This window comes from Hyaena hyaena, unplaced genomic scaffold (genome assembly GCF_003009895.1).
Source record: "Hyaena hyaena isolate Hyena2069 unplaced genomic scaffold, ASM300989v1 scaffold_148, whole genome shotgun sequence".
NCBI classification, from domain to species: Eukaryota; Metazoa; Chordata; class Mammalia; order Carnivora; family Hyaenidae; genus Hyaena; species Hyaena hyaena.
Window position 1 is genome coordinate 1344226 of NW_024080780.1, and position 27530 is coordinate 1371755.

Here is a 27530-nt window from a genome sequence, read left to right on the forward strand (position 1 = left end):
GTTATGGTGAGCCCAGGTGACAGTCCCCTGGGGAGTGTATAACCCAGTGATATTTCCAGAAAACTCAGGAGCCTGGAATGGCCTGGTTGGTTCTAGAATTTACTGAGGGTTCAGATCATATTTTGTGGAACTGGACTGGCCAGAGACATTGTGTGTTCACTATGTCTCCTGGTCCAAATCCTAAACAACCCCAAATTCAGTCTGTGGTCCTCAGGTAGTAGTGGTACCAGGTAAACTCTGATGTCAGCTCAGAGTATGTGCGAGTCCTGTACTAAATGGGACTGGACTGACTTCAGGATTGGGCGAGATGACCATGTGAAGAAAAGAATTCCAATCTATGTGACCTTACATTGATAAGAATAGTGTCAGTTATTAAAATTTATTTAGCAGTTGTAAAGAAATGCCATAAAGAATTGCATTTGAGCTCCACAGATTCTTCTGGTCTAGATAGATTAAGCACTATTATCCAGATTTCCATCGTGGGACGTAAGACTCAGAAAAATCAAGACAGTAAGTGCCCTGCTGTGGACTTAACCACAAGCATCAGACTCCGCGCCTTCTTACTGCCCTAGGAATCGGTGTCTCTTTTATTCCTTGTTATCTCTCAATACTTAGAGGCAACTGCTATTTGTTCCTGCTGTCGCAAAATAGGTTACCTTCCAAATCCAAGAGGTAGGCCACAGCAAACTCTAAACTCCAGAAAGTGGAGAGGCTAAATGGCTAGAAAAAGGGAATGTTACAAAGGAAGTATTAAAGAAGAATCCGGGGACGAAGATAATGAGTGAACATAGTTTACCCTTTCCTCCTTACTCCTTCTCAGTGTTTTTTAGTCGGCAACAATAAGAGTTCCCAAAAGAAAAACACTTTTAATCAAATATATTTGGTACCAGGGATAGCTTAAGAGGGAGTAGAGGAGCACTGACATTTATTGGAATATCTTGGCATCCCCTGAATGCTGTATTAAGGTCATATTTCATCTTTGCCACAACCCAAGCAGACAATAGTACCTCCATTTTGCAGATAAATAACTTCTGAAATGTTAGAACCCATGATTCTGATCCACTTAGGATCAGAAGTGGGAGTACTTTACCCGAGCTCACACAGCTGGGAGTGTCTGGATCAGAATTAGAAACCAGAATGTCTATAGTTTCTACTCTCTCAGGCTGCCTCTTTTCAACCCTGGAGGTGAGAGCGAATGCTGAAAATATGAAAATACCAGCGCAGTGACACGTGATAAATGTGCTTGCCCCCACCACACATTGTAAATGAAAACCTTAATAAAGGAAACATGAACTTGAAGTGGATAGAATGAATGGCCGCTTTTCAAATGCATATTCAATTCAAATGCATACTCTTGGCTACTGAATTTAGTTTGCCTTGAATGTATCAACTATTGATGTGACTACAATGTACACTGAAGTGTGTTTTCACTAATATTTAAGTGACCCAAGAATTGATGTTGTTTCTGTAGGATCCTCTGTGGTTTCTTAAACATAGTGCCTTGTGGGGTTTCTTTGGTGTGGATTTTGTGGTGTTTTTTTTTGCTTTCTTTTGTTTTGTTTGTTTTTTACATCTGGATTGGGAGTAAAGGCACCTGCTGATCACCGAAGTTTACATGTTTAATACTAATGAAAGGACGTGTATAAAATGTTTCGAGATGTGGAGCATGAAGAGATCTATGACTAGACATACGTGAGAAGACACCAAACTCTGGCTTTAGGCTTTCTGTAAAGGATTTTCTCCTCTAGTAAAATGGCTATTTCTGCATTTTAAAATCTCTGGAACATTCCTGTGGTGATCGTTTTCCTCCTGTCTGAACTAAAGCTCAGTTCAACTGTTCAGTATTCACAGAGCCAAGTGGATCAAGCCCCAGGATGGCTCGAACCTGGCCAATTGAAGTGGCCACATTCCTGCAAGATAAGGTCTCTGTTACCAACTTCCACATGTACTTGTGTGAAGCTTGTTTTTCCATTCGGGTTCTCTTAGCCACAGTAATTTTCCATGTCTCCATCCTCTAGCCATATGCCCGGTTGAAGACTTCTATTGAATGATGAACTCCAGCTGAAATGATCTTCCCCCGGAAACCATGGAGAAATGACCACTTGAACTCAGACTCTGTAACTGTTTTATTGTCTCAGACTGTGCTCATCGGAGTCCCAGCCAAGTCAATTTCAACTTTTTTGGAGCCAGATTTGTTCTTATGCTTTTAGAAAAATGGCCATATTTTTATTTCCTTCCTTGATATACATATTTTCTGTTGTTGTTGCAGTTGACATTGGAAATCTATCAGGTCTTTCTCATTGGTTGAGAATGAGTGGTCAACCATTAACATGTTAGTGGTCCAGTTTTATAGTTATAAAAGCTATGGCTTGACCTAAGGAACAGTAGAATAGCTAAAGAAAATTTATGCTATGAGATCCTGAGAATAAAAAGGAAGAAATGAACCTGTTACATTTTGGCGAGTTAACTCTAAATCATCTGATTAATCCTGTCCCAGCTCTCCTAAAGGGATTATCATGCTTGGCTTTTTAGATATTTGTCTCACAAAGATATAACTATAGGACACTGCTCATGTGTCGTTGAGAGAGGACTGAATGAGAAAAAAAGATGCTGAATTGATTATTCCAATATCCTGTCAATCTATGGCTAAGAGTCTGAGGTTAAGTATTATAGGTCCTACCTGGTCCTTTGTAAGCTTCTGTCTGCTGCTTCCACTTTGTGGTTGGGACTGCTTTGTTCCTCCCTGTGACGTTAGTTTTACTTGGTCTCCAAGGCCAGTCCTGTCTTGGGCAGGAAAGATGGAAGAGCTCCAATAGAGTTCGCTGGGCCTCTTCACCTAATGACCTATTTTTATCTGGTTCTGACCTTGTACCCAGTCATTAGAGTGGAGTGCTACCTGATCCCAAGACTATAAAGCCACAGGAAACATGACAATGTGCATTAATCCAAAGACAGACAAATAATAGATCAGTAGAAAAGGATAGAGTCCGGAAATAGACTTATAGAATTGATTTTTGACACATGTGCCAAGTGAATTCAGTGGGGAAAGGATAATCTTTACAACAAATGGTGCTGCAACAATTGGATTATATGTGCAAGAAACGTGTTCCCAGTCCATACTTTGCACTATGTACCAAAAAATAACTCAAGATGGATTTTATTCCAAAAAATGTAAGAACTAAGACCAACAACAACAAACAAATAAACAAATCTTCTACAGGAGAGCATAGGAGAAAATCTTAGTGACTTTGAGTTCACCAAGACTTATTAAATTAGGCATAAAAAGTCCAAATGATAAAAGAAAAAGATCAATGAATTGAACTTCATTAATCTTAAAACATTTTGCTTTTCAGAAGACACTTTTAAGGAAAAGAGGGCAGGAAAAAGGCAGGTCACAGGCTAGAGAAAGATATTTGCAATGCATCAGTGTGATTAGAACTTGATTCCAGAATATGTGAAGAATTCTTATAATTCAATAATAAAAAGACCACACGTCCAATAAAAAATGGGCAAAATATTTGAACAGAGACTTCATGGAAGAAGATATATGAATGCCAAAAAAATACATGAGGAAAGCTCCAAAGCATTAGTCATGGGGGAAATACTAGTTAAAGCCACAGTGAGACACTGCTACAGACCAACTGGAATGGCTACAATTAAACGATGAAAAAGACTGAACGTATGAAGTATTGGTGAGGATGGGGAGTAAGCAGAACTCTCATTAACAACTGGAGGGAATGTAAAATGCTATATACTCAATTAAAAAAAATTCAGTTTTTAAAAAAGTTACACCAACCGTACGATCCAGTCATACCACTCTTAAATGCTTACCTCAAAGAAACAAAGTACGTGTTTCATACAAAGATTTGTACACAGATGTTCATAGTAGCTTTATTTATAATACGTTAGAACTGGAAATAACTCACATGTTCATCAGTAGTTCACTGGGCAAACAAACTGAAATATCCATACCATGGAGTACTATTCAGGAATAAATTTTTTTTTCTGTTTATACATGCATCAACAGAGATGGGTCTCAAAATAATCATGCTGAGAGAAAGAACCCAGAGAAAAGCATACAATATGACTCTATAAAGTTCTGGAGAACGCAGACTAATCTTAGTGACCAAAAGCAGATCATTGATTACTGAGGGACATTGAGGGGTAGGGAGAGTAGAGGTTACACAGGGGCACAAGGAAACCTCTGGCAGGTGATGGTTTTGTCCATTTACTTGAGTGTGGACATGGTTTACCTGGTTTATACCTATGCTACATCTTATCACCCTAGACACATTAATATGTGCTTTTTATTGTATATTAGTTATGCCTCAATAAAGGTAAATAAAAGCTCACTTAACCCCAAAAGAAGTGTTCACGTACCCTACTAATGAAAAATGTGGACTGTAATTTTCTTTCTACCTGGCCTCTTATTTCTAGGAAATAGACTTCCCACGTGTGAGACCCTATCTCAGCATTGTGCGTGGTACCTGAAAATATAGGGCCTGCTTCAGCCTGTCCAGTTTAATGGTCTGATACATTCTCACCCATTTTGCTCCTACTGTCTGCTTCTGAGTATTGCCTACCCCGGCTTCTCCCTAGCTGCGCTTTGTCCCTCCATTGGGCTGCCCAGATATTTCACATCTCGCCCTTGTCAGCGATGACCACACACCTGCAGAATAGTGTGCTTTGGCCTTGCACCCTAAATTAACGTTTGCCAGACTGCACACCATTTCATTGGCTGAACCTGATGCTCTCATCGCTTACCTCATCCCCAGACTTGCTCCTCATTAGTTGCTAACCCTTTACCTGACACTGACCCCTGAAATTTGATGAGTTCCTGTCTATAATATGACTGGGCAAAATTTAAGAACATGTTGCCATAATATTCCTTTTGGCCAGTTCGTGCTGAAATGCAATAGGTCTTTAAATAGGGGAAGATGAAAGTCTCTACAACTTATATTTTCTTTGATATCTGATACTCAAGACCTAATATAGACCTGGATTTTTTATTTTATGATTTATTAGAAATGAAATTCTATATTTGCTTTATTTTCCTTAATGGTTCCTAGGCTACTTTTGCCTCGGTTTTTCCTCATCTGTATGCATGTGTTCTTTCTCTTCTATCAATCTGAAATATAAATGCCAGTGTATCTTCTTTTCACATCTGACTTATCGACAAAGCTTTCGTTTGTTTTTACACATGGCTCTGTCCATCTCAGTCCCCATGCCTGTACCTGCGCTTCTGTTTTCACTCATTCATTCCTTGTTGGTAACAGTCTCTCCTCTCTCACTTTGGACTTTTCTCTGATGTTGTTTATTAGGATATAAAGTACTCATCCATCAGCAAAGGTTTGGGTAAAAAGTGTTAACCCGTCTCCTTCAGGTGGCAAGTTTTTCCTACGTGATCTAAATGTAGGACTGTTTCTAGGAAGCAGTGATTGCCTTGATGGTTAAGGGATTTTGCATCTCTCCAATGGGCATTTTTCCAGCTGTAGATACAGCCATACTTAGAGACCAGTGCTAACTACACGAATGTGTAGTTACATGAATGTGGCTTCTGCCTCCCTCTGGGCTCATCTTTTCTCCTTCTGTCCATCATACTTCCTGGAGTAGAAAGAATTTTACTCAAGCCACAGGCCAACACCTCAGCCTCCTGCATCATGGGCAATTTTATAGCCCTACTTCATTCTCTATTTGGAAGTTTGTATTATTACCCACAGGAAAGAAATGCCTTAAGATTTTATTTAAATCCCAGCTTATCTGGAATTGCTGATAACATTTATTCAGACTCAGTTGTTAAAGGGCTTGTAGCTGACCTACGGGCCTGATTTCCCTGATAGGAATTATATTCCAGGATGGAAAACTTATCAAAATTTACCACGTAACTTTGCCTTTCATCCATCTGGTACAGTGTGTTGTAAAACTACTCAAGTACTTGAGGAACAGTGTTAAAATTAAAGAAGATATGCCATGAAAGCTCTTGGCCAATAAAAAGAGCAAGATGAAATGTAAAGCAGTTTCAGTTTCTCCAAAATGTCACCTGTAATGGAAAAAGTTAATGGAATAAAAAAGACTTGCTTTATCCATTTGCCCTCATTGTATTAATCTACTGTGATATCATCATTTCCTTTTGGGGAGTTCTGCACAGAAGCTACCAGAAATTACATGTACCTTTAGTTTTCCTGATGCATGACCAAACTGATTTCAGTTTTCCTCGGTGTGGTATTTATTTACAGAAACTTGCCCATTTATTGAAAACATGAATGACTTTGACTCAAACTTGGAGAACCAATAAACATCATTTAGCAGCAGTGAACCTGTCAGCACATGAAAATGAGGTTTATGGTCATGCAAATGTCTTCTACTTCATTTGGGTCAAATACACCAAACAGTGAACTAATTAGCCTTAAGTAAACTGGCTTTCGTTTCCACAGACGGTGGAACCGATGATTTCTTAGAGAAAGGTTTATTTTTACTCTAGGGCAAGGGTCTGTAACTCCTTGGAATACCCCTGAATGATTCTCCAAATCAGGCCAGATGAAACTGGCAAATCACAGATGGTTATATGGGTGTATAAATGGTAGGGTCCTTAATTAGGCTTATTGATATCCATGAGAAAGGAGCCTGGGAATCCGTTTGTGCAAGGACAAGATGAAAAGAGGATCATCTGCCACTTACTTCTGTTCATGAGGGAAATTTATAAAACAAGAACGACAAAGCATTCTTTAGCAATCGACTTAACTTCCAGCCACAGACTCTCTTACAGTTTGAATGCCGGATTCATATTCGGTAGCCACCTCTCTATTTTAATATCCTTGATGTCTATTACTTATGGCTCATTTTTGTCTTGAATTTAATACCTGAAGGATTCAAGGTTATTTAAAGGATTCCAGACCTCTAACTATTCCCCAAAGCTTTAATCTCTGAAACAGAAAACTTCCTGATTAGAAAAACAGATGCCTGCTTTGGCCCCTTGAAACACTGAACTACCAGAGACATTGTCCAAGATTTTTGGTGGTTTTTCTCTGTGTGTATTGGATAAATTTTGAAAGGGTAGGCATTAACATTTCATCTGAGATTTTTAAAAAAATTATGGAATAGGAATCTGCCATAAGCCTTACTTTATTTAGATATACACATGTGGGTTCTATAATTATAAGTCTCTAGACTATAAACTACATGTTGAAAATTGTATATATTCAGTTTTATGTTTGCATACTATTTACATGCTAGCAAATTTCTGAGAATGTGGTTCAAATGGATCTTACTGTAAACTGGGATATGGCTAATTTGTCATGGCATATGTAGAGTGCTTCGCTTCAGAAACACTCATGTTCCTGGTGTGGCCATGTTAAGATGTTACTGATGTCAGCACACATTTTCATCCAAGTTAAATGTAAACATCCTGTGTCAGCCAGCCCAAGGTGTGGAAATAAGCAGAAGCTGTATTTCTTTCTGTGGTATCGGAACTGAAATAGGAATATAACATTTGACTGAATTAGTCTGCACTCCCATATATGCGGTGATATAATCAAGCCAAGGTCTAGGCTACAGCAAAATGTCTTGATAAACAAAGTACGGCTGATCAGTTGGCCTGAAAGTTGTGGTTCCGATGTGCCCGAAATAGGTTTCCATGGGTTCGGACATATCAACCATTTCCCATGGTCTTGGAAGAGCAAGAGAGTCCACTTTAGAAACTTGGAGTTTGGGAACATGAAAAGTGAGAGAGACCTCAGTGCCTGTTAGATGAACTCACTCATTTTATAGATGCAGGACCGAGAAGATAAATGACTTACAAGACCTGATCATCTTTGCGAAGCCTTGACCAAAACTTGAATCATTTGACCTAGTTCAGTGCTGCAGTGGCTACTCCTAATGTGTCTGAGTGTCCTGCTCTACAAAGCATGTTCCCATCACAGAACTTAGTGCTGGTGGAGCCCCCAAACTTGATCACTTTTGTGCGTAGGATCAGAATTATTTTTGAGTAAATTATTTTGTTCAGAATACTATGAGCATTTTATAGGAAAACAAAAACAAACTTCTTTCTGTGCTTACCCCTTATTTTGCAACCAGTTGGAAATTTTAGCTTCGTATTTACAGGAGACACTGGAAGTATAGGTTGTATGTAGAGAACGGATAATGTCACAATGTTTGCTGAAGATTTGACTTGTGAATGCGTAGGTTCATTGGAATCAAAGTAATTTATGAACATGTCAAATTGCAAGATAACACTGGTGAACCATAAGGACGCACATGCATGCATATAGTTATTATTATAGTAAAAAACAAAGAACTATAGAGTCTAGACAGTGACTATCTAAAAGATGTGTCAGTTTGAAAAGTAATAAATCTAGTGTATGAAACGACTTTAATTAGGAAACTGTTTTGTGTCCCATCAAATTCATTTTCTATAAAGAGATTAAGTGATCAATGTAGAGCACTCTAGGAGTTACTTATCTGAAGAGTAGACACTAAGTATTAAATATGGTAGAGTCAGATGCAGTTAGGAAAATAGCCTAAATTGACATTATAAAAATGGAAATGAGAAAGATCCCATTCATAATCACATGGGGGAAAGGAAGCCATGAAATACCTAAGAATGAATTTAATGAAAAAGATTCTATGAAGTGACCTATAAAATTATATTGAAGGGTATAAAACAAAATCCAAATAAATGGAAAGACAGACCATGGTCTGGATAGGAAGACTTAAAATCATAAAAATATTACTTCTATTGAAATTAACATATAGATTTCATGCAGTTACAATCAGAATTCATTTTTTTCTCTCTTTTGAACCACATATGTGATTCTAAAGTGTATATGGAAGAAGAAACATGTAAAAATTGCCAAGAGAATTTTGAAATGGAGCGACAGCAAAGCAGCTTGCCTTACTAGATATGATAACCTAATATAAAGCTACTTTAAACAGTATAGTATTGGCCCACAACAAACAATTCTATAGGGCACATAAAGATCATTTAACATGTAATTAAAGATGGCATTATGAGTCAGTGAATGAATTATATTATTCAGTTAATGAAAATGGAAGAATGGCTGTGCCTTCGTGAGAGAATAAAATTGTATTCATATTTTATTGTATAACAAACTACAGATGAATGAAAAATATGAATGCTAAAGAGTAAGACTGCAGGAGTCTTGGAAGACATTCCAAAAGAATATTTGTGTAATCATCATGTGATGATTTTTTTTTTAACCAGAACCATAAAAATAGAAAAAATCCCCATCAAAACCATAAAACTAGAAAGAAAAAAATGACATACTTTATTTCATGAAATTTAAAAACATATGAAAGGCAAGGACTTCATATAATGGACATTTTAAATGTTCGCTGACTTGCCAACAATTTTTGAATGTCATTCAGATGTTTGGGGAATTATCCCATTTATAAATTCTGCCTTCCTAAGGTAGAAGCAGAAATCCACTTTCCCAGTCTGCCTTGCAGCTAGTGTTGGGACTTCAGCCTCATGACCAAGATGGACCCATTCATTCTAAATTCTGGTTCAGAAGAGTGTGATGTGAAGAAGAAGGTGGCTCATGGAACTAATTATGTTGAGAGTGACAGAGAAACACTTCACTGTTACAAAAAGCAATGGCAGTGACCTCCTGCGTCCTAGGGGTTGGGAAATCTCCTAGTTCCCAGTGGAACAATGCAGCAGTTTACTTGGACATTTCCCCTAGCTCTGTGGCTTCAGAGATCAGTTGTTGATTTCTTCTTGGAACTTCTGTGATCCATCTAATACCCTTTAATAAATTCCTTTTCTGCTTAAGCTAATAGGAGAGAGTTGTATTTGCAACTAAGAATTCTGAATGAGTCACCCCCATAAAAGGTCGAAAGACAAATGCTAGACTTGAAAAGAGTAATCACAACCCAAATAAGAAAGGATCAAAACAACTGAAGACAAAAAAAATATGCAAGTGATATGAACAGGCAATCTATTAAAGAAAAAAATGCAAATAAAAAGGTACATAACCACCTGGATAATTAGGGAAGCAGTAATAAAATCACATTGCAACCATCATATTTACTAAAACTTAAAATTAGGATTCAGGGCTTGAATGAATGCAGGAACATATTTATTCTTATACTCTGTCAGTAGGAATGGGTAGGCGTGAAGCCTTGTGACCTGGCAATACTTTGTACAATTAAAATATGGACACTAATTGATCTATTAGTTTCATTCACAGAGATTTATCCAAAAACAAATAAAAACACTTGATCTGTATGATAAACATAAACACACATAATTATAAATAAAGAGGTTTATCACCAGTTTCTTTGGAATAGAAACTGTTCTTGATATTCTGTTAAATGAAAATGTCAAGTTACAATTTTATCTCAATATAAAAGATTATATATATAAGTATATTTTATTTTAAAAGTTCACATTGTAGAAGATACTCACTAATTTGTTAATCGTGCTTATGTTGTCAAGGAGATACTGGGAGATTTTTTAACTCCCTGGGGAAGGAGCCACATTTCCATCAGCAGGTGCCAGGGATTCTCCATCCTGGTCCAAGCTCTGATAGAATCATTTTGAATCTTCCCATCCCATCGCCTTTGAAGAGTAAATTTCCTATTCCTTTGTTTTCCAGTGTTTACTTTTTCACAAAGAAACTGAGTGATTGTCATTACTACCAGTCACTGAAGCAGATCAAAGTTCAGTGGAAAGTACTTGAATATGGGGACTTGTAGAAGAGAAATTAATTAGGAGGAAAAGGGTACCTGCTCAAGATGTCTTTGTAGATTTCCCAAGTGAAGCACAGCCATCCAGTTTATCTCTCCAAAGTCCCATTCATTATAAGGAGGTAAACAACTTTATTGTTAATTTAATGTTTAATACTGCCCACACATTAACTTGAAATCATATTGATGACACAGTCGAGTTGGGTGTGTACCTGTAACTTTTTTTTAATGTTTTTTGTTTATTTCTGAGAGAGAGAGAGAGAGAGACAGCGCAAGCAGGGGAGGGTCAGAGAGAGAAGGAGACACAGAATCCGAAACAGGCTCCAGGCTCTGAGCTAGCTGTCAGCACAGAGCCTGACACGGGGCTTGAACCCATGAACCGCGACATCATGACTTGAGCCCAAGCCGGACGCTTAACTGACTGAGCCACCCAGGCGCCCCTGGTGATACCTGTAACTTGATAGTGCATGCAGGCTCTTTACATAATCCTAAGTGTGCAGCACACATCTGCCCATTCTATAGAAGTTGGAGTCTAACAATTTTTAAATGCTTCTGGTTTCATTTTCTTTTATTTTTGTGGCATTTCCTGTAACACATTAAGGCTTTGTAAGGTTAAGGATCTTGCCTCTTTCACTTCAGATTCCCTTGACACAGTTTGCCATTCCAGTGGGGAACACCTATAGTTTCTTAAAACTGCTGGATAATCCATGTAAGTTCTCCATATATCTGACTGTTAAGAAGCAATCTTTTATATTGAGAAAGTCATCATTTATTTCTACCTCTCACCTGCTGGTTTTAGGATGACACAAATACAATTTCAAATTCTAAATGTTAATTGCTAGCATATAGAAATACAACTGATTTTTATTAATTGACTTGTATCCTGTGACCTCGCTAATGTAACTTATTAGTACCATTTTTGTAAGATGTTTGGGATTTCATATGTAGAAGATCTGCAAATAAGGCAGTTTTAGTTCTTTCTTTCTAGTTTCTGTATATTCTGTTTGTTTGCCTTGCATTACTGCATCAGCTAGGACTCCTATACAATACTGAACAGAAGTGGTGACAGCATACATCTTTGCCAATCTTAGTGGGGGGAAAAGCACTCAGTCTTTCACCATTAAGTATATTGTTAGTTGGAGAGGTTTTTTGGTAGACATCCTTTATCAGGTTGAAGAAGTTTCTTTTTGATCCTAGTTTGCTGAGAGTTTTTACTATAAATAGATGTTTGATTTTGCCCAATTCCTTTTTTTTTTTTTTTTTTTGCCTCTGTTGGTCATCTTTTGAGAGTAAGTAGGGGAGGGACAGAGAGGGAGAGAAAGAATCCCAAGCAGGCTCCATGCTGTCATTGAAGAGCCTCATGTGGGGCTTGAACTCACGACTATAAGATCATGACCTAAGCAGAAATCAAGGCTCAGACACTTACCCAACTGAGCCACCCAGATACCCCAAATTAAGCACTTCTTGAGTATTGAGCCCACTTTCCATTTCAGGGGGAGAAACCACTTGCACATGATGTTGTCCAGTTTACATCTTGCTGGATTTAATTTGCTATTTTTGTTAAGGATTATTTTTTTATCCATGTTCATGAGGGATATTGGTCTGTTATTTTTCTTGTCTTGAAATAGCTTTTTCTCATTTCGATTAGAAGGTAATGCAGATCTCCTAACATGAGTTGGGAAGTATTCTTTTATCTTATGTTTTCTGGAAGAGCTTGTGTGGAGTTGGCATTCTTTCTTTTTTTTTAAATGTTTGGTGAGTGTCACTTATGAAGTATTCTGGACCTGCAGTTTTCTTTGTGGAAACATCTTTTAACTGTGAATTTAGTTTAATGGTTAAATGGCTGTTCAGGTTATTTTTTTCTTGAATGAAATTTGGTAATTCATGTCTCTCAAGGAATTAGTCCATTCATTTATTTTATCAAAATTATTGGCCCAAAGATTTTCAGAATGTCATCTTACTATTCTCTCAGGTCTCTAATATCTCTAATATCTGTAATGATGGCTCCTCTTTCATTCCTGGTATTAGTAATTGTTTCATATTCTCTCTCTCCTGCCCCTGTTTCTTCATAACAGTCTGGCTAAAAGTTTATTATTTCTTTTATCTTCACAAAAGACCGGATTTTGTCATTTTTGTTATTATTTTTCCATTTCAAAATGATTTCTTTATTGGCTCCTGCGCTTTTCTCCTTCCTTCCTTCCTTCCTTCCTTCCTTCCTTCCTTCCTTCCTTCCTTCCTTCCTTCCTTCCTTCCCTCCTTCCCTCCTTCCCTCCTTCCCTCTTTCTTCTTTCTTTTTCTTTCTTCCTTTCTTCCTTCCTTCCTTCCTTTCTTTCTTTCTTTCTTTCTTTCTTTCTTTCTTTCTTTCTTTCTTTCTTTCTTTCTTTCTTCTTTCTTTCCTCCCTTCCTTCCTTCCTTCCTTCCTTCCTTCCTTCCTTCCTTCCGCTTCCTTGGAGTTTTATTTGCTTTCCTTTTTCTTTTTTAAGCATTTCATGGTATAAACAACTCTTAAGTTGTACTTTCTTTGTATCTCATGAGTTTTTATTTGGGCATTTTCATTTATCAATTCCATTTTTTTTTAATTTTGCTCGTGATTTCCCATGTGTTGTTTCTAATTATTTCCTTATTTTTCCTATTTGTAAAGATACTGGGATTTTCCATGTTCTTTCAGTGATTGATGTCTAGTTTAATTCCAATGTCATTAGGAAATAAACTTTGTGTGATTTCAGTCATTTTAAGTTTGTTGAGATCTGTTTTATGATACAAAGTATGTTCTATGGTGGCAAAAGATTCGTGTGCACTTCAATCTATATGTAGTTACTGGATTGTGTGTTCTTTAAATGCCAATTAGGTCAGTTTGGTAGATTGTATTCAAATCTTCTGTATCCTTAGTGGTTTCCTATGTACTTAACTGAGAGTGGAGTGTTGACATTTCTATCTAAACTGTGGATTTCTTGATTTCCCCTTGTAATTCTATTAGATTTGTTTCATATATTTTGAGCCTCTGTTGTTCTGTGCACACACACTCAGGATCATTGTGCCTTCTTAAGGAAATGACCCTTTATAATTATAAAGTACTCCTCTGAACTGTAGTATCCCTTTACCTGAAATCTACTTTGCCTGGTAATGATACAGTCATTCAAGCTTTCTTTTCATTAGTATTTGCATCCATTTACTTTAATCTAGCTATGCCTTTTTACTTAAAGTGGATTTCTTACACACATTATGCCATTGGATCTTGCTTTTAAGAGTCCATTTACTATATATTCAGTCTACCTTTTGCAATTGGAGTGTTCATGCTGCTTACATTTAATATAATTGTTGATGTGATTGGCTTCATATCTACCATCTCACCAGTTGTTTTCTTCTCATCTAACTTGTTCAGTTTTTCTTTGTTCATCTTTTCCTGCCTTCTTTTCTATTGCTTTGCTGTTATTTTTATGATTCCACCTTATCTTCACTCTTGTTTATAATACTTTATGTGGAGGATTCTTAAGGGTTACATTATACATCATTTACTGATTACAGTCCACCTTAAAATAATAATATAGGGCATGGCCTGTAGTGTGAGAACCCTACACCAGTGTACATCCATTTTCTCTTCCCAGCCTTTGTACTCCCGTGGCCATGGAGTTTTTGGTATAAACCCTGCAACCCACATACCTGTTGGTTAGGCCTTCAATTATCTTTAGAAGTGATTCAAAATAAGAAACATATCTTTAGTATTCACCTTCATTTTTATCTTTTCTGGAGTTCTGGTACTTTGTAAATATTCAGATTTTTCATCTGGTCTCATACTTTTTTCTGAAGACCCTGTTTTAACATTTTTTATTTTGTCATTGTTGCTTTGGGCTTCAATAATACATTTTTACAGCTTGTGTTTGTCTAACAAAATGCTTACTGTGATTTCATTTTTGAAAGATGTTTTCATGGGGTAAAGGATTCTGGGTTGACCATTTTTTTTGGTTTGTTTTTTCTTTAGTACATTAAATATGTTACTTTCCTGTCTTCTGGGTTGCATGTTATTTTATCTTTATTCCTAAATATGTTAAGGTACATTTCTCCCCTCAGCAGCGTAAAGATTATATATATATTTTTAATGTATATTTATTTATTCTTGAGAGAGAGAGAGAGAGAGATTGAGAGAGAGAACACAAGTTGGGGGAGAAATAGACAGAGGGATACACAGAGCCTGAAGGAGGCTCTGGGCTCTGAGCTGTCAGCAAAGAGCCTGACATGGGGCTTGAGCTCATGAACTGTGAGATCCCGACCTAAGCTGAAGTTGGATGCTTAACCAACTGAGCCACCCAGGCGCCCTAGGATTATACTTTTAATAAAAGAAAGATTCAAGAAAGATTCAAGATAATGGGGAACATTTCATGCCTGCCCCCCACAGCAGCTGATCATTTCTTGCTCACCAGCACCACTGAGAAGGGTTCTTACCACTTTCCTTCCCTGTTCTCACATCTTACCAAGAGCCCGGATATTAATATTGAACTCTCCTTTTTTTTTTTTTTTGGACTTTCAGCCATTGTAAGCCAACACCCGAGTCCAAGTGTGGTCCTTAAGAATCCAATCAACTTTCAGCTGATTTCCTCTTACCTACTTGTATGGAGGCCACTTCTTCCTCCCATGCTGTGCCAAAGGTTGTCTCCTGTCTCTCCTTGGAATTCAGTTTAGGTTGCTTTATGAACTCAATTCTTATATCCGGATCACAAGTTTCTGGGTTTTCCCATTGCTGCAACGAGAACAGCATTATCTTGCAACTTTTTACATCATAATTTGCTATGTGTTTGAAGCTGTCCACCAACCTAGATATTCTTTTATGAATGGGTTACAATTTGTTTATAGCCCACTTACATTACTCTGAAATAAAGATAATTCTTCAGGTGAACAGAGTAGAGTAGGCTAGATCCACAGCTGTATACTTGTCAGTGTCAATTCAGCTTTTACTATGCCCGTGCATATTATTGGATCATAATGTGTTTACTGTCCAAATATCTGCTAGGTCTTTTTCATACATCCTGCCATTGCTAAACCGTGTCTTCCCAACCTGGCACTTTTAACTGTCTTTTTGATCCCTGGAGCAAAGTTTTACAAATTGTCACTTTAAATTATAGTTTGGGGATTAACGTAATCTCTGCAGACTACCTGGATTTGGGGAATCCTGATCTTCCATTTAACAGAGTTGCCGTTCCTTCAGTAAGTTACCGATGAAACTGTCAAATAGATCACAGCTGAGTCCAAAGAAGGACCTGCCAGAAAGGCCTCCTCCCAAATTTAACACTGATTCATGAATTGGTGACATTCAACTTGATAAAGTCCACTTAAATAATCTGGTTTTTATATCTTATTGCTCTTGGTCATAAGATTGATGCTAGTTCTGAGTTGCTATGTGTCTGTGTGTCTGTGTATATCGAGAGAGAGAGAGAGAGAAGTTTGTTGTACATAGTAAAGCCATGCTATCACTTAATGATTACTGCTTCAACATATACCCACTTCCCCTTCCTCCGTTAATAATCCATAGTAACATCTACAGTTTGGAGAATGCCTTGCTTATTTTTTTTAAATCATAATATTTTCCCATTTTTTGTTTTATTCTTCTAGCATCATTTCCATTTTCCATAATTTTTCAAATCCCATGTTCACTGGTTTTCGGTGCATGTCTCTTGGTACTCCAGGACATTTTTAGCCCAAGGCAGAAAATGGGAACTCACTTGGGTCATCACCGACTATTCTGTATGCTCCTATATTCTTTTTTGGATTCATATATATTTAACTATTCTTCCCACCATTTTCAAATGGTAGCTTATGAGCATTATCAGGGAAAACAAAACATTAGGTAGGAGCTCTCTCTTTGTTATTTCCTACTATCTGTTGGTTTCAAGTAGAGTTTCTGGCCCTGCCTCTTCATCTTAGTTCATCATTTATTAATTTGACATCAAGACTTCAATTTTAACCTCAGTCTTCTTTTATAAGTTACATTGTGACCTTGTTTGTGGGATTGCTTTGTGGTGCAATGGTAGCCCTCTTGTATTTTGTTCTAATTTTATAACGAATAAAAGAGAAAGTTTATGGGGATATATTGATCAGCCATTGTAAATTCTAGTCACTGGATCACAATAATAGAAGCTTAGAAAATCGAAGCAGGCATTTTTTCCCATTTGGAGTGTGTTCTTTTTTTCCCCGTTTCATAGTAAAAATAACTGCCAGAGTGTTGATCAGTCAAGCTTAGTTTAAATCCATTTGTTTTGGACCAGTTTCATTGGATGGAATCAAACAGGTTTACGGTGTGAGGTGAGTAGAGGGTAGCAAGAAAGAAAAGCCCATTAAGTGCTAGTGAACTGCCTGCAGGGTGCTAGTTTATGAAACTTGAGCCTCTTATTCCTGAGAAAGAGGACTATGCTTGAGAAACCTAAACAGTTTCTTAGAAGTTAGAGTAAGAATCAGCTGTTGAATGCACATTAGCTACTAATGCTGATAAGGATAGTTATTATACAAATTATCTTAAAATTATAAAGATAAGCAGCCTGAATTTATGGCATGAGTAAACTCTGACTTGTTTCAATGACGGGGACTTTTACTTTATCTTTCCTGCCTTTTAGGGAAAAAACTGCCCTGGTCCTTAATATATATATATAAGCATGTTCCTCCCAAGTTTAACACTGATGCATGAATTGGTAATGTTCAACTTGATAAAGTCCACTTAAATAATCTTGTTTTATCTCTTATTGTCCTTGGTCATAAAATTGATTACATGATAGCTCTGATTTGCTCCTCTATGTGTGTGTATATATATATACGTGTGTGTGTATTCATGTATATGTCTATATATACATGTGTACATTATATATATTTGTGTATATATATGTTTATGAACTATATTTGTATAATAGCTCTGTCCAAGAATAGAGTGAAGTTTGTTGTAAGTTATCTATCTGTCTGTCTATCTACCTACCTATCTATCTATCTGGAATAAAACAAAGATGAATATTTTCAAGATATCTTAATGTCACTAAGTAGATTTCTTCCAAAAATTTTAGCAAGTAATGCCTTAAAACAGCTTGAAAGAGATATTATTTTAAAGAGCTTTAACTCTTTAAAATGTTCTTAGAGTTTGTTTTATGTGGTTTAAACACGTTTGGCCAGGATTACATCTCTTTTTCCTCCTGTTTAAAATTTGATATATCAATAGTGTTTTCATTTAGTTTCTAAAAATGAACCTGTTTTCACAGAGAGATTTTTATGCTGGAAATAACATTCCAGGAGGCCTTTTAAAATCTGAAGTTGTAAAATTCAAAAATGATTTTGTAATTTGTTTTCCTGAATTGAGACGTCAGTGGTCTACCTGTTCTTTTTCTTCCTACTTTGGAAAATGTATTCGGTTGCTATTTTCAGGCACTTTCGAAGGTTCCACCAGATTTTTGAGATGATCCAGAATGTGATTTGAGAGATATGAAAAGGATATTGAATGGAATTTCTTGGGCCCTTAAAAGCCATTGAAATTAGAGAAAAATGCTAAATAATCAGACTAAAAGTAATACCCTCACTTTTATTAATGGCTTATCGTCCTTTAGAAATATAATCATTTGTTACTCACTTAGTTACCACAATAAATTGTTGGTATGACTCTTAGTGACTCTATGGATGGTGAACATTGATCATGCAATGCAGAAACAAAGTTTTAAGCACAAGTCATTCTTCAGAATGGATTTTGTCCATTGGAGTGGCAACTTGGTAAGAACGTGCACTTATTCCAACAGTGTTACCATGGCTTAATCAATTTTGGGTCTCCTTGGAATTGTCTTCAGAGTCTATGAGCCACAGAAGAAAATAAATCTTGTACTTTTAGGTATACCTCGTTTTTGACCCAAAATAACATTCCAAAGTCTGATCATCCATTTTTTTTTGATACATCTTGACTCTTTATGATATTTTTTTTGTAGTGTTCAATAAACACATCTTTCAAGAATAGAGGTTTGCTGCCGTTTGTGTTTAAATGTTTTAAACACTGAAATTCCAAAAAGAAGTCCAAAAAAATATGTGAATTAATGGCAGCATACTAGGAAACACATGCAATCCCCTGAGCAAATTATCTTGCAAGTGAGAACATGCATTTGGAAATGAGTCTGGCATGTCGAGGAAATCAGTTACATTGCACTGTAATGTTACAGAAGGAGGAAACTGTATATGCAGGCTTTAAAGAGTCCTGGAAATCGGTTCAAAAAGAGCTCGAGTACTTGTTAACTGTGCGCAGTGCCTTTCTGCACCACCATTTCTTCAGCTTTGAAGTGGAATTGAGAGAAGCAACCTTGAAGACTTGAGTAAGAACTGGTGATAAGCCATTTGCAAGGCCTGGGGTCACTCCATTCTCAATAATGGCACTGTTAATGAGGTTCTTATCAGGATATTTGTACACAGCGCACAGAATGCTTTATTTAGCTTCTTGCTAGTATAGTTGTATTACTGGATATCAACTCTTACATTGTAGAAACAAATAGGTATATGATGAGGGTTCTTGAATAGCTTTTGAGAAGGGCCAGACCTAACTATTAACTGCTTAAGAGTTTGTTGCAAAGGTGTCAAACCCTGAAAACAATGATCAGGGTGAAAGAAGATCTTTAGAGATAGTGGAATTGTACTTAGGAAATCCAACCAGTCGGCTTGAGTTGTCTGTTTAGAGAGAAGGCTCACACACGGAACTGTCCTGTCATTTGAAGAAAGAACTCCAGTCCACAAAGTTCATAAACATAACTCACACGATTTGGAATTTCAGTTTACCTAAGAGTTTTTTGGTTTTACACGAAAAGATAGGGAGGGGGCAAGTATTAAATTGGAAAACTATAGCATAACGCCTCCTCTCTCACCATTGGGTTAGAGGTTAGCCCCAATCTCTCTTGCCTACAAAAATGCAATTGATCATTTTTTTAGGTAATTTTGATATTTTGTCACTTATGGGAGATTTCCGTGTTACCGTGTTTTATCTGTCTGAGTTAAGTTTTCTTAGTTCACAGGAATATTTTTATTTGGACTGACAGTATCATAACATTTCCTTCAAATAGATGATGAAGATTCCAGGACTGACCTCTGGAAGGATTCTTGGAATTCACAGCACTGAACCCATGTCTTTTTAGTCTTTGCTAAATAAATGAACCTGATACCAACATGCTTCCACCCTTCCTCCCCCCCCTCCCTGCCCCGCCCCGCCAAGACCTCCTTGAACTGCAACAGGCTGGGTCAGATAGACAATCTGCATTTATTTTGGAACACAAAATGAATCCGGAATCTGATGAATAATTCATCAGTTGAAGTGGCTGGCATGGGATGTAAATTCCCTTAAAAAAAAAAAAAAAAAGCAACTGGGCCAAAATATGCTTTATATTCAAAATGTTAAGTTTTATATTACTCACATATTAATTGAAAGTATCTTTGCTATCACTGAACTTTAAAAAGAATTCTTATGCTATTTTTTGTAATGTCTGTTAAAGATATTGTATATGCAAGGTTTTCTTCTGAATTTAGACATTATCTCAACTAAGTAACGGAAGCATACAACTTGTTATCTGGGAAACTTTAACAAATAAAACAATCTATATCATCTCAATTTTCTAGATATTTTGGATCAAAGTGTTGGCCTTCAAGGCTTTGAGAAATCTGTTTAATTGCTTCCATTCATCATTTTAAGTAGCTTATGTAAGTGCTCCAAGAAACCTATTTACTTATTGAGCTGAAGCGTAAGGTTTTCTTCTGTATGTGTTCTCTGGAGAGAAAAGCATTTCCATCGCTCTGGGCTTAGTGCATGGTGCTTCTGTTTCTCTCAGTGGGTTTACATTCCCACTGTTGCTCGTGGATTTGTTGGGATAAATACCTACCAACATTCCCGTTCTGTAGGTTCCTGAGCAGTCTGTCATCTTATTAAGGGCACTCTTTGAAGGCTTTTGATTGCTTTTAATAGAACCATTGATTTTTATCACATGAATGTTTACTCCCTCACTTGGGTTAGGTTTTTTTTTTGCACCAAACAAAAGTATATGATCATATAATTCTTTTATTACTTTTTGTGCCTTTTGGGTGATAGTACTTGGCCACCAGAATGGAGTCCAGAATGGTAGCGGCATCACAACACTAAGAACTCAAGGGAGGAAACATAACTAAGAGAGTTGTAAGACTTCTCACTGCTTCTAGCTGGGGGTTTGGAGTCTCTATAAATCCTGTATTCCATATTATTGATTATCCCTAAATTCTGTTGCTTCCTGGATATCCCCTTGTTATCTGGAATTAAGTGGCTCCACTTAGGCCTTGTTCTTAATTCTTAATTGATCTAGTGTTGTTTACGTGTATGTTTGACCTGATTTCTCCTCAGTGATTTTCTGTCCCAAACAGTAACTTTTCCCAAACTGTGTCTCATGGATCAGTTATCTACTATGTAAATATCACTCACATTTTTACTAAAATATTACTCAAAAAAGTAAAATTAAAGTTGAGAATGATACTTTTTGCTTCATATTTGAAACTATAGTGTAATAGCAGAAGCCGTGACCTTTCGGGGCTGTGAGATAGTACTTTTTTCTTTTTTTAATGTAGATCATCTTCTTAGACTGATGCTCTATGACACATTGGGAAATGATGGGCTTTATGATAAAGCTGTAACTCCTTTACATGTGATATAAGCTCATCACCTAGCTTTTGAAATTCACCTTCTATCATACTAGCCATAGCAATCTGCTTTTCCAGGACACCACCCTGCTGATTGACCACGGGTTCTTCCCATCTTGCTGGATGCTTCTTCCCTCTGACACCCAAAGAAACTTGTATTCCTCCTTTAAGACACAACTCAAGGCAACCCTGCCTTTGAGAAATCTTCTCTGACAATCCCAAATAGCACTCAGCGCTCAGCATCTTTGATGCATGGAATAATCATGTACTGAGCATAAAGGTGGTCTTAGGTCCTGCTGTCTGGCAGGTCCTTACCCTGTGGTTTGGTCATTCTTTGCTTCCATGGCTGTCTTCCCTACATGACCTTAACTTTCATATTTGCCTACCTAGTGCACACCAGAGCAGACTGCACAGAGTAGGGAATAGTGTGCAGTGGCCAACTGCATAGCCCTTGAATGTCTTATAATCTGTTGTGCTGTGATCCTTGAGGTTACATTTTTATACTTAAAATTTTTTAAATTTATTTTTGAGAGAGAGAGAGAGAGAGAGAGTGTGTGTGTGTGTGTGTGTGTGTGTGTGTGTGTGTGTGTGTGAAACCCCGGGAGGGGCAGAGAGAGATGGGGACAGACGATCTGAAGCAGGCTCTGCACTGACAGCAGTGAGCCCGATGTGGGGCTCAAACTCATGAATGGTGAGATCATGACCTGAGGCAAAGTCAGACGCTCAACCAACAGAGCCACCCAGGCGCCCCACATTTTTATATTTTGAACTGTATTAATACTCCTCAATATTGCATAGAGGGAAACCAGAAAGTCAAGAGATCGAAGATCTCTCATTTTTCTGAATGATTTGGAACATGTGTCTAACTTCATTGAGTCTCAGGTTGCTTACCCATAAAGAAAGGCTGAAATGATCTTTGCAGATGTTCTTTATCTTTGCAGATGAGTTGATCTACAAGTGAAGTAGGGGAGAGTTGGAGATAATTTTCATCTTCACATTTCTGTTCTTATATCTGATGGGTCAAAACTCCTTTTGTGACCCCATGTTTTGATCCTTAAAATACAATAGGATATTGATGCCATGGTTTTCACCAGGCCTTGTAATTTGAGAGGCAGAAAATATCGTTATGTTTTTAGAAACCAACCTCAAAGATTTCTGATTTTGTGTTTTTTTAAATCTTACTCAGGCTTTTGAAAACAAGTTTTCTGGTTCTTTGCGCCCATCTCAGACAGTTTTACTGAAGATATTTCTGATGGAGATGGAAAAAACTCCCGCCTAGTGAAACATTTCATCATCTGTGATTTGCCCTGCAAGCGCTCATGTCTGTGTTAAGAAGGCTTCTTGCTTAAGGCTCCAATTACACGAGCAGGACCACAGGTCAGCACGCTGCCGGGCACTGCCGTTCACCAGGGGTCGGCCAGGGAAAACACTTGTGTGAGCACTGCAAGGCAAAGGTGCAATGAATGCTTTTCAAGTAGGAAAGAACTCATGAACTGGCCCCAAGCAAACGTTCCACATGACAAATCCTCACTGCATGGGAAGCAGGTTAGCATTATGTGTGCTCCCTGGGAAATATCTAGTCTGGCTCTCCACATCTGCCGTTTTATATTCTTTTGTTGAAATGCCACAAATGGAATCTGGTCCTCAACTGTAAAAGCAGAACTTGTGAATGCAGGTGTTAAGATCTTGTGAAAATGAACATACGAAAGATGTTGTGATTTCATGTTGGCGGAATCATTGGCCTTTTCACGACCGCCATCGGTAGGTAAGATCCTGGCTCATCAGGATTGTGCTGTCATTTCTGAGGTAGAGAAATGATTATGAAAACTGGTTGCTGTCCTCCGGAAGTTTCTGGAAAGGACAGAGACTGAATGTGTCAGTAGATATTTCAGTAGGTGTGAGCTTTAATTCTCATCTGTTTTTCAGTGAACATGTTTTAGTTTGGGGAGTGTGTGTGTGTGTGTGCGTGCACGCGCACGCGTGTGTGAGCGTGTGTGTGTGTGTGCGTGCACGCGCACGCGTGTGTGAGCATGCGTGTGTGTTAGGAACACTTAGCACGAGATCTACCCTCTTAACAAAAGTTTACATGTATAATAAATACAGTGTAATTAGCTATAGATGCTGTGTTATACAGCAGATCTTTAGAACTGAATCATATTGCGTAATTGAAATGTTATGCTCTTTGGATAGCAGCTTCCCATTCCCCTTCTCCCCACGCCTACAACCATCATTCTACTCTCTGCTTCCACATGTTGGATTATTCTAGATACCTCACATAAGTGCAGTCATACAATGTTTGTCCTTCTGTGACTGGCTTATTTCATTTAGCATAATATCCACAAGGTTCATCCTGGTTATCACACAGGGCAAGATTTTCTTCTTTTTCAAGGCTGGGTAATATTCACTTATATGTGTACACAACATTTTCTTTGTCGATTTATCTGAAAAATACAAATTAAAATCATGATGAGATATCACATCACACTTGTTAGGATGGCTATCAAAACAGAAAATAAAAAAAAGTTAGAAGCCTTGTGAACTGTTGACGAAAGTGTAAAATGGAAAACAGTATGGAAATTCCTCAAAAAATGAAAAATAGAACTACCACATGATCAAGAAAGTTCACTCTTGGGTATTTATCCAAAAGAGTTGAAATCAGAACCTCAAAGAGATATTTACACTCCCTTGTTCATTGTGGTGTTATTCACAGTGGCCAAGACATGGAAACAGCTTCATTTTTTTTAAAGGTAGCAAAGTCCAAAATGAAATACTAAAGTATAATATCTTGTCTCAGGAACATATACCTAGGTCTACCATGTGGATTTAGTTTCTGAACTACTACCCTGACCAACCTTTTTTTTTTTTTTTTTTATTTCTAGGAGAGAGAGACACAGCGTGAGCAGGGGAGGGTCAGAGAGAGAGGGAAATATAGACTCTGAAATAGGCTCCAGGCTCTGAGCTGGCAGTCAGCACAGATCCCGATGTGGGGCTCGAACCCACGAACCGTGAGATCATGACCTAAGTGAAAGTCGGATGCTTAACCGACTAAGCCACCCAGGCGCCCCCCTTTTTTTTTAAGTTTAATTTATTTATTTTGAGAGGAAGAGGGAGAGAATGAGTGGGGGAGGGGCAGAGAGGGAGGGAGAAGAGAGAATCCCAAGCAGGCTCCACTCCGGCAGCACAGAACCTGATGCGGGGCTCGATCCCACAAACCATGAGATCATGACCTGAGCCCAAACCAAGAGTTGGATGCTTAACTGACTGAGCCTCCCAGGTGCTCCCAACTTTTTTATTTAATACCAGCACCAGGGGAGAAACAAGGACAGTGGCAAATCTTGAACTTTCACTTCTCTTCCAGTCTGATTATGGCCTGAAGATCCCCTTTCCTTCTTTGTGTCCTAAGACAGGTGATAGCATGAAAGGTGCCATGCACCTGCAACATGAAGTGTGACAAGCTCTCTGCAATGTCACAGTGAAAAACACAATACCTCAACTTTCTCCCTTTCCAGTCTTTTGCCTCCGGATGGGAGATGAAGCCTTTCTCCTTCCTCCATGGACAGCCTCACCAAGTTGGCCGAGGGAGGCTGAAGGAGGTATACATCACGTAACAGCCTTCTCACTGCCAAGTTCTAGTTAGTTTCAGCAATGTATGTGAAAACCTCCAAAGCAAACACAGGGGGAGGAAATCAAAATTAGATTAATCCTCCCCAAGGATAAATAACACATGGATGTGTTGCTCTTGAGCTTACAGGATGGAAATCAGAAAGACTTTGCTTGAGTTTCAGTGATATCAGTGTTCTGATTCTTGATTCTTCAAGAGTCCAGGAAAGGAGAGCTACAGACTTACAGATATTGAGGGTCCTTACTAATGTCTGTGTGTGTAATATGCCTCCATAGTTAATATTTATAGACTTCTTTAAGATCGTGTCTGTGACTTTGCTACAGAAAAGCATCCTTAAAATCAGCCAGCATATCCTGAGAAGAGAGGAATCACACTCTTTCTTTGAGCATATTAATGTCAGAGAATAAAAGGACATTTGGGTATCCCGTAATTTCAGACAGAAACAAATGGCTTTGAACTTCTAGTTCTGATTTTTACGAATTGAGAGAATGCATGTGGGGCAGGGTCCTCTACTTTTCTTCAGACTCTGTTACCGCACAGCTGAAACTTCTATTGCCTCTTCAATTTCTTTGACCACGTAAAATGGTTTTGACTAAATTCTCCACTCTAGCCCTCTGACCAACATCTGAAAGGCAGCCACAGAAAAAAAAAAAAATACCACCATCTACTAATCTGCTTACAAATGCTGAGTGATTTTGGATGAACTGAATTGAAAATTTTGGTTAATTTTTTTATTAATACTTACTGGATGACAATGCCAAAGGAAAATCCCACTTGGTTTTTTCTAAATGCTGATAAAATACAAGTACCTCTGTATTGAAACTTAACAGTTGAATGGACTATTATGGATTCTGCCTTAGCTAGCTTACTGTAGTGCTTCTTAACATCCCTATTTTAGATGTGATTATAGTTCTTTTTAAAAAAATTTAATGTTTATTTATTTTTGAGAGAGAGAGATAGAGTGCAAGTGGGGGAGGGGCAGAGAGAGACTGAGACACAGAATCTGAACCAGGCTCTAGGCTCTGAGCTGTGGACACAGAGCCCCACGTGGGGCTAGAACTCATGATCTGAGCTGAAGATGGACACTTTGAAGTTTGACTGAGCCACCCAAGTACCCTGATGTGATTACAGTTTTTAATTATGCTTTTCCAGTTCAGTATTTGAATAAGTTACACACCATTCTGGTGGCTTTACTGGGAGACTATCTACATGTTAATTAAAATTGGAAAATATAAGCTCCCCTAGGATACTGCATGAATTTTACTCTTTTTTTTTTTCCAGAAAACTGGCCCTCTCATACTCAAGTACAAAAGTTAAAGTGGATTTCGTGAATATAGTTGTAGAAAGTTACATTTCTTTTTCTTAAAAAGAACAGTAAATACTGGAGTGCCAATATCTATTAGACACCTGAGCAGTGAGTGAATTTTTAGGTGGTAAAAGCTTACTGGCTGCCCTGTTATGAGGGAAGTCTTGGAGGACTGTGCGCTATTCCATAGAATGAGAGTTAATTAGCCCCGTCTTACAATTCAATCATGAGAAAAAAAAACCAAAATGATGATGATACTGAAAATGGAATATAGACATTTGTACCAACTACAGGATTGAGAGACAAAGGAAAAAGTGTTATTTTTGTATAGTAAACGTATGGCCCAAACTTGTCCTTTAAATGATTGGAGGAGCAGAAGGGTAGAGTATCCAATATAGATTTCTAACAGGTGACACAGACAAGTTTTTTATCTTTTATTTTTTAAATGTTTATTTATTCTTGAGAGTGAAAGAGTGAGCACACGTGGGGAAAGGGCAGAGAGAGAGAGGGAGACACAGAATCTGAGGCAGGCTCCAGGCTCTGAGCTGTCAGCACAGAGCCCGTTGCACGGCTCGAACTCAGGAACTGCGAGGTCATGACCTGAGTCGAAGTCGGATGCTTAACCACTGAGCCCCCCAGGCGCCACCAGACTGAGCTTTTGTTTGTGGTACGGGTATCCACGTTCACGATCAAATGCAAATTTTGTTCAATGTTTTGTCTGATCACTTCTGCAAACTACGGAAGCCACTGAGGACAAAACTGCTGCTACATGATGACTTCCTGTGCTTTTGTAAATGGTAATTCTTCCTGAGACATTTTCTTTCCAATTGACGGAAAATTATTCTGTTAATTTCATTAGAAAAAGAATTCACTGCCATTTTTTTAAAATTGTCTCATAAAATCTCATCTATGAAGGTGATGAAGTCAGAGTAAAAGAAACAAATAGCTAGATGTGAATTACAACCTATTAGATATGTTACCCTTGTGCAGTTCACAACCTGAGCAACTGCACTATGCAGCTATATCAGGGGATAAATTACTCCAAGAGTCAGAAATTTATCTAGTGTTATCTTCCTGTCGTATAGTCAAATAGAGAAAAAAGAACCAGGCTTAAGTCGGTCATGTGGTCTTTTATTGGGTTGTGTTTGGATGTCAGTAGACTTCCAATTAATGTATCCAAAGTAGGGGAAAACAGTTGTAAAGATGAGATGTCAGTTAGGAATTACTAGGCAGATAAGTTGT

The 27530-nt window shown here is 37.8% G+C and overlaps 1 protein-coding gene and 1 long non-coding RNA gene across 6 annotated transcripts in view; one reads left to right on the plus strand and one right to left on the minus strand.

The window, feature by feature from the left end:
• The window catches only part of FBXL7 (F-box and leucine rich repeat protein 7), a 393665-nt gene that overhangs the window by 132831 nt on the left and 233304 nt on the right, over positions 1–27530 (plus strand). The gene's annotated exons all lie outside the window — the stretch shown is intronic.
• Positions 1–27530, minus strand: part of LOC120236197 — a 66152-nt gene that overhangs the window by 34291 nt on the left and 4331 nt on the right. For 3 of the 5 annotated variants that reach the window (XR_005529602.1, XR_005529599.1, XR_005529598.1), the window contains exons 2-4: positions 23631–23801; positions 22252–22311; positions 15307–15442 (exon numbers count right to left, since the gene is read on the minus strand). This is a non-coding gene — a long non-coding RNA (uncharacterized LOC120236197). Of the gene's footprint in view, positions 1–5756; positions 6041–6171; positions 6318–15306; positions 15443–22251; positions 22312–23630; positions 23802–24848; positions 25014–27530 lie in introns of those variants that run through there. The other 2 variants (XR_005529601.1, XR_005529600.1) reach the window with 2 other exon arrangements.